Source organism: Rhipicephalus microplus, chromosome 4 (genome assembly GCF_043290135.1).
Source record: "Rhipicephalus microplus isolate Deutch F79 chromosome 4, USDA_Rmic, whole genome shotgun sequence".
NCBI lineage: Eukaryota > Metazoa > Arthropoda > Arachnida > Ixodida > Ixodidae > Rhipicephalus > Rhipicephalus microplus.
Window position 1 is genome coordinate 35,024,694 of NC_134703.1, and position 10,565 is coordinate 35,035,258.

Sequence of the window (10,565 nt, forward strand, 5' to 3'; positions counted from 1 at the left end):
GGCGACTTGTACAACGTGCGAAAGTTTTGGTGCTGGATTATATATGCTCTAACGACCAGAACCTACATCTCTCTTGCTTACAAACCTTAAAACGCAATTTGAGCTGCGTTGGGAATAATTTACTCGTTTCTAAGTACCCAAAAGTTTCTCCTCCGAAAAAGGACAAAGAATCAAAATGAAGTGACACACTTAAGTGACTGTATTTTGGTCGTGTATTGAGGACATTGGTACATGAATGTGGCGAATAGTCCCTGGTGTGTGACACTCCCTGCAGATAGGGGATTGGCTCGTGTCTAATCTTACAAAGGTGTCGTCGCGTATGCGCAACACCCAGCCGCAGTCTATGGAATATTAGAGGCTTTTAGCAAGCTACGGAAACACGTTACGGAAATACGACATGGTTCCTTTCCGTATGCGCGTACAATTCTCGCGCATGCGCACTCCTCAGCCGGTTCTCTATTTCCGCCTTTCCGTAATGCGTTTCCGTAGCTTGCTAAAAGCCTCCATTGTGACCTTGTCTCTTCTTCGCCGGAACGGAAGCCAAAAACCGACACCAGAGTCTGATTTTGAGTTTATTTTTACCCCATACAGTTACAAGTAAGTGATATGGGGCGGGGTTGCCCCGCCGCGGTGGTCTAGTGACTAAGATACTCGGCTGCTTGACCGAAGGTCGCGGGATCGAATCCCGGCCGCGGCGGCTGAATGTTCGTGAGACGAAAACATTTGAGGCCCGTGTGCTTAGATTTATAGGTGCACGTTATAAGGAACCCCAGGTGGTAGGAATTTCCGGAGCCGTTCGCTACGGTGATTCTCATACTCATATAGTGGTTTTGAGACGGTAAACCCCGACAAGTATTGTTATTAATATCAGTTTGAAAGGAACTGCACCTACTCAACTTCTATAGGCGGGTTAACAATGTTAATGTGAAATGCATAAAACTATAGGACGCTTATAACCTTCTTGAGGAGTAGAACGCGTTAGTGTAATTGGGGCCCCATGCTCATACAGCTTTCCTCTAACTTCAAGCCTGTCTTCCGCTCTCAGTGGACGCCTCAACCGCGCCGCAATGAAGTGAGTGTTTGCGCGTGTAAACTTGGCCGTTTGTGTATACTGCAAGTACTGTTGAGAAGAGACCAACCGCTACGGATTCGTGAAGTACTATGCGCACCTGTTCACTTTATTGATGTTGTTGCTAATAATGACGACTAAGTATCTCTGAGCGCTTTGTAATGGGTGGGCCTTTAAAACAACCAAATTCACTTCTTTTGACGTCTGAGGCGAATCTACACCAAGGCAAATCATCGTTACACGCGTTTTGGAGAAGGATACTTTTCCAACAACACGGCACGCTTGTAGTCTTTGCTTTATTTTCTATTCTTCTTTTTTTCCCTGATTCGGCAGTGCAGTGGCTTTTGCCACGCAGCAGGCTTCGCAACAACTATTTGCCACGCAGCAGGCTTCGCTTCATCGATTCGCACTCGGAACAGAATTGTTTTTTTTTGTTTTTTTAATCTCCATCTGAAGTTGACGTCTGCGCTGGTCCTAGCCTTTTCTGTATGCGTTGTCTAATTTTTGCGCTGAGCTATTTATTAATAAACAGAACCTTCTGGATGCGCGTATTAAACGTCCCACAACATGCTGTCACGCGGTCCTGCGGTTCGGTCATTCGCGTGTTCTTCAGTTTTCTTGCGCGCGCGATCAGTGCAGCCTAAGCGAAAACGGAAAGACCACGGACGAAAAAAAAAAAACGATGCGGTCACGTAGACCGACTGCATTGCCGCTCGTGCCGAACCGCTGTTATTGCTGCCGAAGAGAGCGCCGTTCAAATGTGCACGCTCGTAACAGTACCGCCTTACGGCAGCCCCGAACAGATTTCGCACGTCTTTTACTCAAACATTAAACAGCCACTGAGCTTCTCAATATGTCCCAATTCGGTAAGAAAAAGTATAGATGCTGCAGTTTGTGCGCACTGCTTTCTGCAAGAAACGCCCGCACTAAACGATAACGGCATTTACTGAATATTGTATGATTGTATGGCTGCATCCTGGAAAGTGAAGCGCAAGCCTTCTCGTGATCAACTTGTTCTAAATTATATGAATACGAGCACGCTTTTGGGGCATTCGCCTTGGTCGGAGTTATCCCGCGTGAGCGGTCAGAAAAAATCGACCGTTCCCGAGACACATTTTGGTAATACGGTTGGTTTTCTTGCATTTCTGTGCTCTGAAAAATATTTACGTTCTTTGTGCTATACATATATTGTGATGAGGTGTGCCAGTAAAAGAAAACAAAAACCGGTTAGCTTTATATGCAAAAGCTATTGAGTGGTATTTTGGCACAACTTGGTGTCGGTGAAGACTTCAACAGACCAAGTTTATCGTCGAAAACACACCACCAAATCATCACAATTTTCGACATGAAACCGTCCCGTGGAAAAAGGATTTGATGTGCTAAATTCATGTATTCTGGAAAATGGAGAGAAGTGCTTTGAATATTTTGTTTTGTTTTTTACAAAAATGAAATCGCTTTGAGCTTCGCGTCTGATGTGCCGAAAAATACTCATGTTCACTTTGCAGATGTAAGGTACTGGTCGCAGACTACACATGTGTATATATTCTTCGCCATCTTGAATTCCATCAAACCTAACATTGTTTAGAACGGAGTCTGCTTTTGAATGAGCCTTCTAGAGGCACTGCATTCACGCCCTGCACGAAAGTTCTGGGAGGACGGTCCTTTCGGCCTGCATAAATAAAAAGTTTCTGTATCTCTGAAAATCAATTCAGGCATAGAAATATGGAATAACAGGCCACGTGGATTAGTGTTCTCAGACTCTGTCAACTCATTCACCGCCCATGTTGACCTTCTTTTTTAGGGGCGAAGCTCCTTAAGCCGTGGGTCGTTCCCTCCCCTGTAGTCATATAGTAGTATGTAGTCAGCCCTAGTTAATGAGTTGCTAAAGTTGATGTCGTTGTGTGTATGTGTCCTTGGGAATAATATAACCAGATGGCGTCAGTGAATTTCGCTGCACATCCACGGAGTCGATAATTATGAATGGGGCGAAGCGTCCGTCCATCGTCCGTCTGTCAGTTTATCTATCTATCTATCTATCTATCTATCTATCTATATATATATATATATATATATATATATATATATATATATATATATATATATATATATATATATATATATATATATATATATATATATATATACATATATATATATATATATATATCATTCTATCTATCTATCTATCTGTCTGTCTGTCTGTCTGTCTGTCTGTCTGTCTGTCTGTGTTAATGCTTACGTCCACCCGTCCGTAAATGCTTCCCGTTCGTTCGTGCTTCCGTTCGTTCGTGCTTCCGTTCGTCCGCACTTCCGTTCATTCGTCCGTGCTTCTGTGCGTCCGTCTATCCGTCCGTGCTTGTGTACATCCATCCGTCTGTCCGTCCGTGTGTGCGTGCGTCCGTCCGTCTCTTGGAAATTGTTCGCTCTGATCGCAGTCGCAGACCCATTTTTCTTCGGGAACCGTCGAAATATAGCTGGGCCCGCCAAGCCGTCGAAGTTGCGTCGACGTGTTTAATTCAGTAATGGCCGATGTTGCGCATTTTAGAATGGTTTTAGATAAGAAGGTGTTCTTAAATGACGAAACACGCGTGCTTTTCGTTACAGTTCATGGAAACTTAATAATATGATGCACAGATTGCTATACATATCTATAAAAATTCTGCAGTGTCTGCGACAAAGAACGCTGGCAAGAAATGATGCTCGTTGCGACAGTCCCAAAGTGAAAATCGCAGAGCATTTGCAGTCCATTTGAAACGAAACCGCCATTAGCGGTGGTTGCCAACTCAGTGAGCGAAACAATTTTTTTCCCGCTGCAAACGTGGCATGTGAAAGAGCAGTTACCAAGAAACTTTACCCGCGAGTTTGTTTTTATAATAAATAGGTATGCATTGTTACGAAGGCGCGACGCCGACACGGTCCCGAAGGCGCCACTGCTCCGAACTCCACCGCCAAGGTCACCAGCCGTTTGGTAGCGTGCGTTTCTCAGCTCTCGACTGCTTCTGCGCAGAACTGATAGACGAGCGGACGAGATGACGGTGAGTTAAGGCAAGGTTTATGTACAGCATAGAAATAGAGGCGTTACAAGTTTGGCACTGTGGCCGACAGTTTAGGGACTCGAAGAGCGACATGTATTCTTTCACACGCATACGTCGGCTTCTCTCTGACGCTCACGTCAACTGCTGGCGACGCGCTGCTTGGCCTTTCTTATAGGCAATGGGAGGACCTGTTTCGTCACCAACGTCCAACCAGAAGCGCCGCTGGCCGTGATGTCAGAATCCTCCAATGGGGACCCAGCACTGGGCTGTGTCATGATCATCAAATCCGGAGCCACTGCGCGTGGTTGCGCCCAAGGACGAGTGACGTTGCCACGCATTGCGTAAGACTCGCCAGACTGGAAGGCGCCGATTGCTTCATCGGGCTCGTGGACTGAGGGGGTTCGCTGTGCGTTGCGTAAGACAGACCGGTGCCGCCACGTGATGACGTCGTTGAGTTGATCGTGTCAGGCGGGCTCGATTGCTGGCCTTGACACAGATTGCCTTTGCAGAGGCAGTGATTTTCGGTGGGGACTCCCAGGCATGACAGCATGCGTCCCTACACCCCCTTAGTTACATAAATGTAAAATGCGAACGACGTTCGTGCTGAATCAGTTGTTTCATTTTTTTTTGTCACTGCAAGAATCGCATTTGTTCAGTTGTATCGGTACGCAATTAAAAACCAACCAAATTATTTCCGAGTGCGCTACCAGACCCTAAGACGAAAGCAGGGCGGAAATTTGATCGTGCGTGCAGAGGTATTAAGTTGAATGGTTTATCAAATGGACATATTCGCCAACCCTGAGTTATCAATTATTAGGGATGCACGAAAGCTGCTAGCTCGACAAATGCTGATGTTTGCGCTTAGTTATCATGCGAGCACAGCGAGATGTTCGCGCGCCCCTTTGCTGTTCGTTTTGACGTACACATAGATAGAGTGACAGATTGAGGATTTAGTCACTATACATGCGGACCATCATCGAGAGCGAGCCACATTCAGCTTCATAAATACACGTCGGTTGGTGCTCAATCAATCAATCAATCAATCAATCAGTCAATCTTTATTTGGAATAAAAAATGTTGTACATTGCATGCAAATATGCAGGAGGAGGTCCCAAAGTTACCAACCGCAGGCAGGACCTTCTTTGCTAATACAATGTAAAAACTAAATTACGAACAAAGAATAACAAGAGCGGTTTTTATGTGCTACAAGCAAAAAGGACATTACTCAATGTTCATTTGAGCACGTTAAGAATTATATACGTACGAAGCAACTTTGCAAAATTAACGAATTGCAGTATTTATTCATCGAACAAAGACTGTTGTAACTTTCCCTTAAACACATGCATTCGCATTATATTTTTCAGATCAGGTGACTAATGAAATCGATGAAAAAAAAAAAACAGCGTTCCTTTTTTTCTTATTGAGCGCGAACTTTAGGTAACAAAAGGTTATTGGGGACCGCGAATCTAATCCTATTGGAACTACACAATAAGGCAGCACTAAATATATCGGGTGAGGTGAGAAACGTTAAAAGACAAAACACACATATTACGTGCGGCGTCATTTCTGCCTCTGTTTTCCGCTTTTCATGACACTGTTTTCCGCGCGCTCATGTAACGCAACGCCTGCATGCTTGCAGCTGTAGCCGAGTCAAAGAGACGGCGCCCAGTCTGGGGTTCGTCTCGTTGAACAACGCGAACGGTTTTCCTACGATGACAAGAACATCCGCGTTAGTGTCCTCATATTTCCTCTCATTTTTGCTTGCCTGCAACGCAGTGCGCTCCACACTCACGAATATTCGGGTTCTCTTCGTCAATATTTCCACGCCTTATTTGCACGCCCCAATGCATTGAAGGGGGGCGCAAAGTCCGGTGCATACATTGGCATGATAGAGATGGTGGCGCTGCGATGAACCTTCATTTCACCTGAAGGGCAACCACGCTCACGCTTACGATCGAGCATATGACCGCACGATACATGATCGTCAGCGCCGTCCGTCGGCCCATCCGTCCGTCCATGCGTACGTCCATCCGTATGTCTGTTCAACGCCTCCTTTAGAAAGATGCCTGAGGAATGGCTCGCGCTCCCAGCTGAGTTGGCCTGCCTTCAGTTTTAAACAAACGCCGTGCGGTGGCGTTTGCGACTGACACTATCATCACGGCGACGGGCGGTACCATACTTAGCTGGTATGGTGGAAGTACGGAGGAAGGAAAGGTCTTCCTCCGTGCAGGCTAGTACACTGTACCAGTGCCTCCTTTATAACTTTCAGTGCCCGGTAAAAGCGGAAGAGAAAGATGGGACTACTCCGTCGGCGTGAGTGCGGCGCCTCGCCACCAGGTGCCGCTGCCTAAACAGGGGGTTGGAGTTCGCTACGTGTCGCAGCCGCCGTGGTTCTGGCTCCGCACTCAAAATTAAACATATTAAATCCTTATTGTTCTGTGCTCAAACCTCAATATATCGCGGCTGTAATCGCTGAATTATGTTACCGAGTGTTTCAGAGATCTGGTTGCCAGCTTTCACGTACTAGCCGCAAGCGAAGAACGCCTCGCTAAATTAATACCAAAAACATTCCGCGTACTCACACACCTACATGCTTGGACATATAGTACATAAATTTCCAACGTTGACTTGCCATGCATAGCAGCTCTATATTCTGCAAAATGAACCCAATTGATGCGATACGAATACATTTTGCAAAAAAAGGAACATTTATTTGTAAGTACCTCTATTTTCGGTAGCCTCACAGTTTTGCATATTTTCTTGACAGGGGCTTTTTCGCGAAGTACTTGAAAGCATCCTGCTTGTCACTGACAGTGAATGCATAGTTCACCAGCGGAGGCCGCAAAAACCGAACAGATATCAGCTCCATGAGCTTAGCTCTGTGAGTGCCATCCATCTCCTTTCACTTGAGCAGGTTTGAAGCACACAGTGCTGGTACAGCCTACTTAACCAGGGTAGAAAATGGTTTTTTTAGAGTCGGATTGTCCTTCAGAGCACGATGCGCAAATGCCCTCAGCACGTCAACTGGTCTGACGGGTAAAGTAGCCCACCTCGGTCCTGGCTGCGAGTGAACTGCAAGATAGGTTGATTGCTCGCTGGCTTTGTGCAGACTGCAGTGCAACTTCCACTACACATGTTCTCGTTTATGACGCGGGCAATATAGCCCCCAACATAAACAGTTGCAGAAATCTCAAGTGACGGCAAGTGCTGAGGCAAGACTGCGGCATTGATCCGTTGCAAAGCGCATGTAGCTCTCTGTAGCTGAGGCGGCTGCTGTGCTAGCGAAGGAGAAGCTTCAGTGAGCAGTGTGCCTGTTGACATTTGGGCACATTTTCTGTGTGCAACGTTTGATGCCATGCTGGATGCGGCAAGTCCAGTTTTTAAAACCTTCTCCAGCCCTTGCAAAACAGAACGAACATTCAGCATGTTTGCAGCCAGAAAACATCCGCAGTGTTCCAAACAGCTGCTCAATGGGGTCACTATTAAACTTACGAGTGAGCACAAACAAGAACTTCTCCTTTTTGAGTAGGTACTTGATACATGCAACTGTGGAATATGTGGTCAGGAGGAATGCTCCATACGTTTCTTTTGTCAAAAATTTCTTTTGACTTCGACAGCTTTTTTCCAGTTCATCCAAGTACACGGGCAGCGTAACCTCGAGCCACTCCAGTCTTGCATATTCAGCATCGTCAAATTGCCGAGTTTCAGGCCATTTCTTGTGGATGTGCTGGGTCGTATTACTTGTATCATGCAGCACGAACCAATGATGGATGTTTTGCATGAAAACGATGGTCTGGCCTGCAGCTGCGAATGATACACTCGATGTGTGCCCAGCTTGGTCTCTGAGATGCTCCAGGGCTGCCGTAACATCAGGCGAGAAGACCTGAATTGCCCTTGCGACATTCGTTTTTTCTATGTTATTCGGACAGACATGTTTTCGGCTGAGGTAGCGGACAGGCTTTACAACCAGGTCCTTCTGTAGGTCGTAGAGATTCTTGATGTAGCAGGACGAGACCTCTCCTTTTGGACCAATGTCGTGGGCTAGAAACTGCGAGCGCACGTTTTTTTTAACGTGGCATGGATCAAAAGTTAAAAAGAGGAGCCTGTCACAATCACAGAGATGTTCTATCCGGTACGTAAGAGGACCATCGCCCAAAAGTGTCATGGCATTGACGTTCGCTCTGTGGTTATCACTCACTAAGCGAACTACCCTGAAACCACGGGCTTCTACTTATTCAAGCACAAAAATCAACAACTAGTGAAACTGTGGGCCTGTTAACACCATGCTAAAATAGTAGGCCACTGGAATGCGATACGACGTCGAGAGTCCTGTAATTAGGAAGCAGAGAAGAGAGTTTGCTAAGGTGAGGTCCCCACCATGTTGTTCCAAAGAGACATCTGCGTGCCCCACAAAGCAGCCTGCTGTTTGTTGTACTGCAGCTTTTCCCTGATCTTCATTTCGTCGACTATGAGTGAACACATCCTTGACTGTGGTACAGTCAAGCTCTCGGCTTCTACTCTAAGGCCAGCTTCGGCGAGTTTGCTGAGGCCTGTTTCTCCACTGGTGGTTCCCAAGTAGTTGCTCAAAGTCATTCTGCAAGGAAGCTTCAAAAGCATTTCACCACGGATGTGTTCGTACGCCCTTGTCGACAAATGCCTTAAAACTACACAACGTCGGGTTGTCTCCTCAGACCAGCTGGGCCTCTTCTTCTTGAAGTTTTCAATCTGATCAATCAAGAATAAAGCTGCGGGTTCCTTTTCTTTCGCCCTTTCCTTTGTAAGAAACATCCGCAACCAGGGCGTCTTCGTGCAGCTTTTTCAATGCCATTTTGTACTTGTCGATGGTCTGTTGCAGCCGAATCAGCTGGCACCTCAACTCCTTTTCTTTTCTTCTCCACTTCTCTTTCTCTGCGACAAGCACACTTAATTGAAGTTGACCTGCTGGCTACCTGGACGCCTTGATCACGCAAGTTGGCCTCCGACGATGTGTCCATAGCGCAACAATCAAACACATCCTCCACTGCTGAAGCAACGTTGCCGCTCGCGGAGTCGCTGCGCGCCATGTAGCACTTACTCGTTTGTCGATGCTTGCTGTATTTCGCGCCGGAGTTGATTTCGGCTGTAGATGGGGCGGGTATTCTTTAAAAACTGACGGCACAGTCCCATTCTTTAGGCGTCGCCGCTTGCCTTCGATGAAGTCCTCTTCTTTGAAGTGGCGACTGCATACTTTGGTGCAGCATGAGGTGGTGTTCGGCCACCACTTGTCTGGTCGTATTGCGGCAAGCCAGCGCGCTCGAGCGTCTGCGTCAGCGGGTAGTTCATGAAAGGAAAGCCCTGCTGGTTTCTTTTTCTCGTCCGATTTGCACAGCGGAACACAGCAGTAGGCCATCGTAAAGCATTCTACGCACGTACTGGCCGAAAACTGTCCCACAAAACGAAGTTGCGCACCACTGAATGGGCTGCACGCGCAACACCCGGACGGAATGGCAGCAGCGGCACCCTGTTTACCCAGCGCCCCTAGCGGCAGCGGAGAAAAGTGGCGTTCGAGGGCCCCCCGACGGCGGTGTGCCCGGCACAGATTTTTATACAGGAGGCACTGACTGCGCAGCTAAGCGTTTTTCATCTGCGGCCCATAGGGGCGCGTCAGTCGAGAATTGTTCGAGACCTGCAACTGTACACTACTGTTTCAGAGGCTATGCGAAGCACTGATCTCTACTAGGGTGGAGATCAGTGGTGGAGATCAGATCGCATCACTGATCTCCACCCTAGTGGAGATCAGTGATGCGAAGTGTTGCGCTGCCGCACCGTCCGCCACAGGTGACGCTAGTGACCGAGAACATTCTAAATTGAAGGAGAGAAAGGGTGTGGCAGCTGTTTTTTTTTTTTTTTTTCTCATGCGGCAGGCGTCTTTCTAGAGGCGGCGTTGGCCTGTTATTTATATCAGTCGGCGACTTCAACGTAGAGATTATGGAGCTTACCGACCTAGCTTTGCCCACTCGCCCACATTCACTTCGTGAAGATGTGGGATTTTTTTTTTCTCTCAAAATTTTGTGCTTCAGTGATTGTTTTCGGAAAATTCACGAGTCCCGCGTACACGCACGACCAGTGCGGCAACTAAAACTACAGACCCCGGAGGCTTTGTATCTCTGCTTACCATAAAACACTTCGGGGTGCAGCGACATGGTAGCCTGGTTTGCTTTGACCCCGCAGGCCTTCATCGCAAAAAGAGCCATGTTTTCGGCGCCAAATGACACACTGCTGACGATGCTACAGCACTACCACACTACACCATCGCAGTTTCCGTAGTCGGCGCTCTTTAAATCGCGCGCCGGTTTTAAACGAGGTGCTTTTTCGTAAAACTTGATGAAAATAATGTGAATGTAATATTAATACATCAAAAATTGTGCATAAACATCAACTATGGCATAAAAACCTTGAGAAAAATTTGAAAATACAAATTT

The 10,565-nt window shown here is 46.9% G+C and overlaps 1 protein-coding gene across 1 annotated transcript in view; it reads left to right on the forward strand.

Annotated features, from left to right (window-relative positions):
- The window catches only part of LOC142814225 (uncharacterized), a 367,645-nt gene that overhangs the window by 356,905 nt on the left and 175 nt on the right, over positions 1 to 10,565 (forward strand). The gene's annotated exons all lie outside the window — the stretch shown is intronic.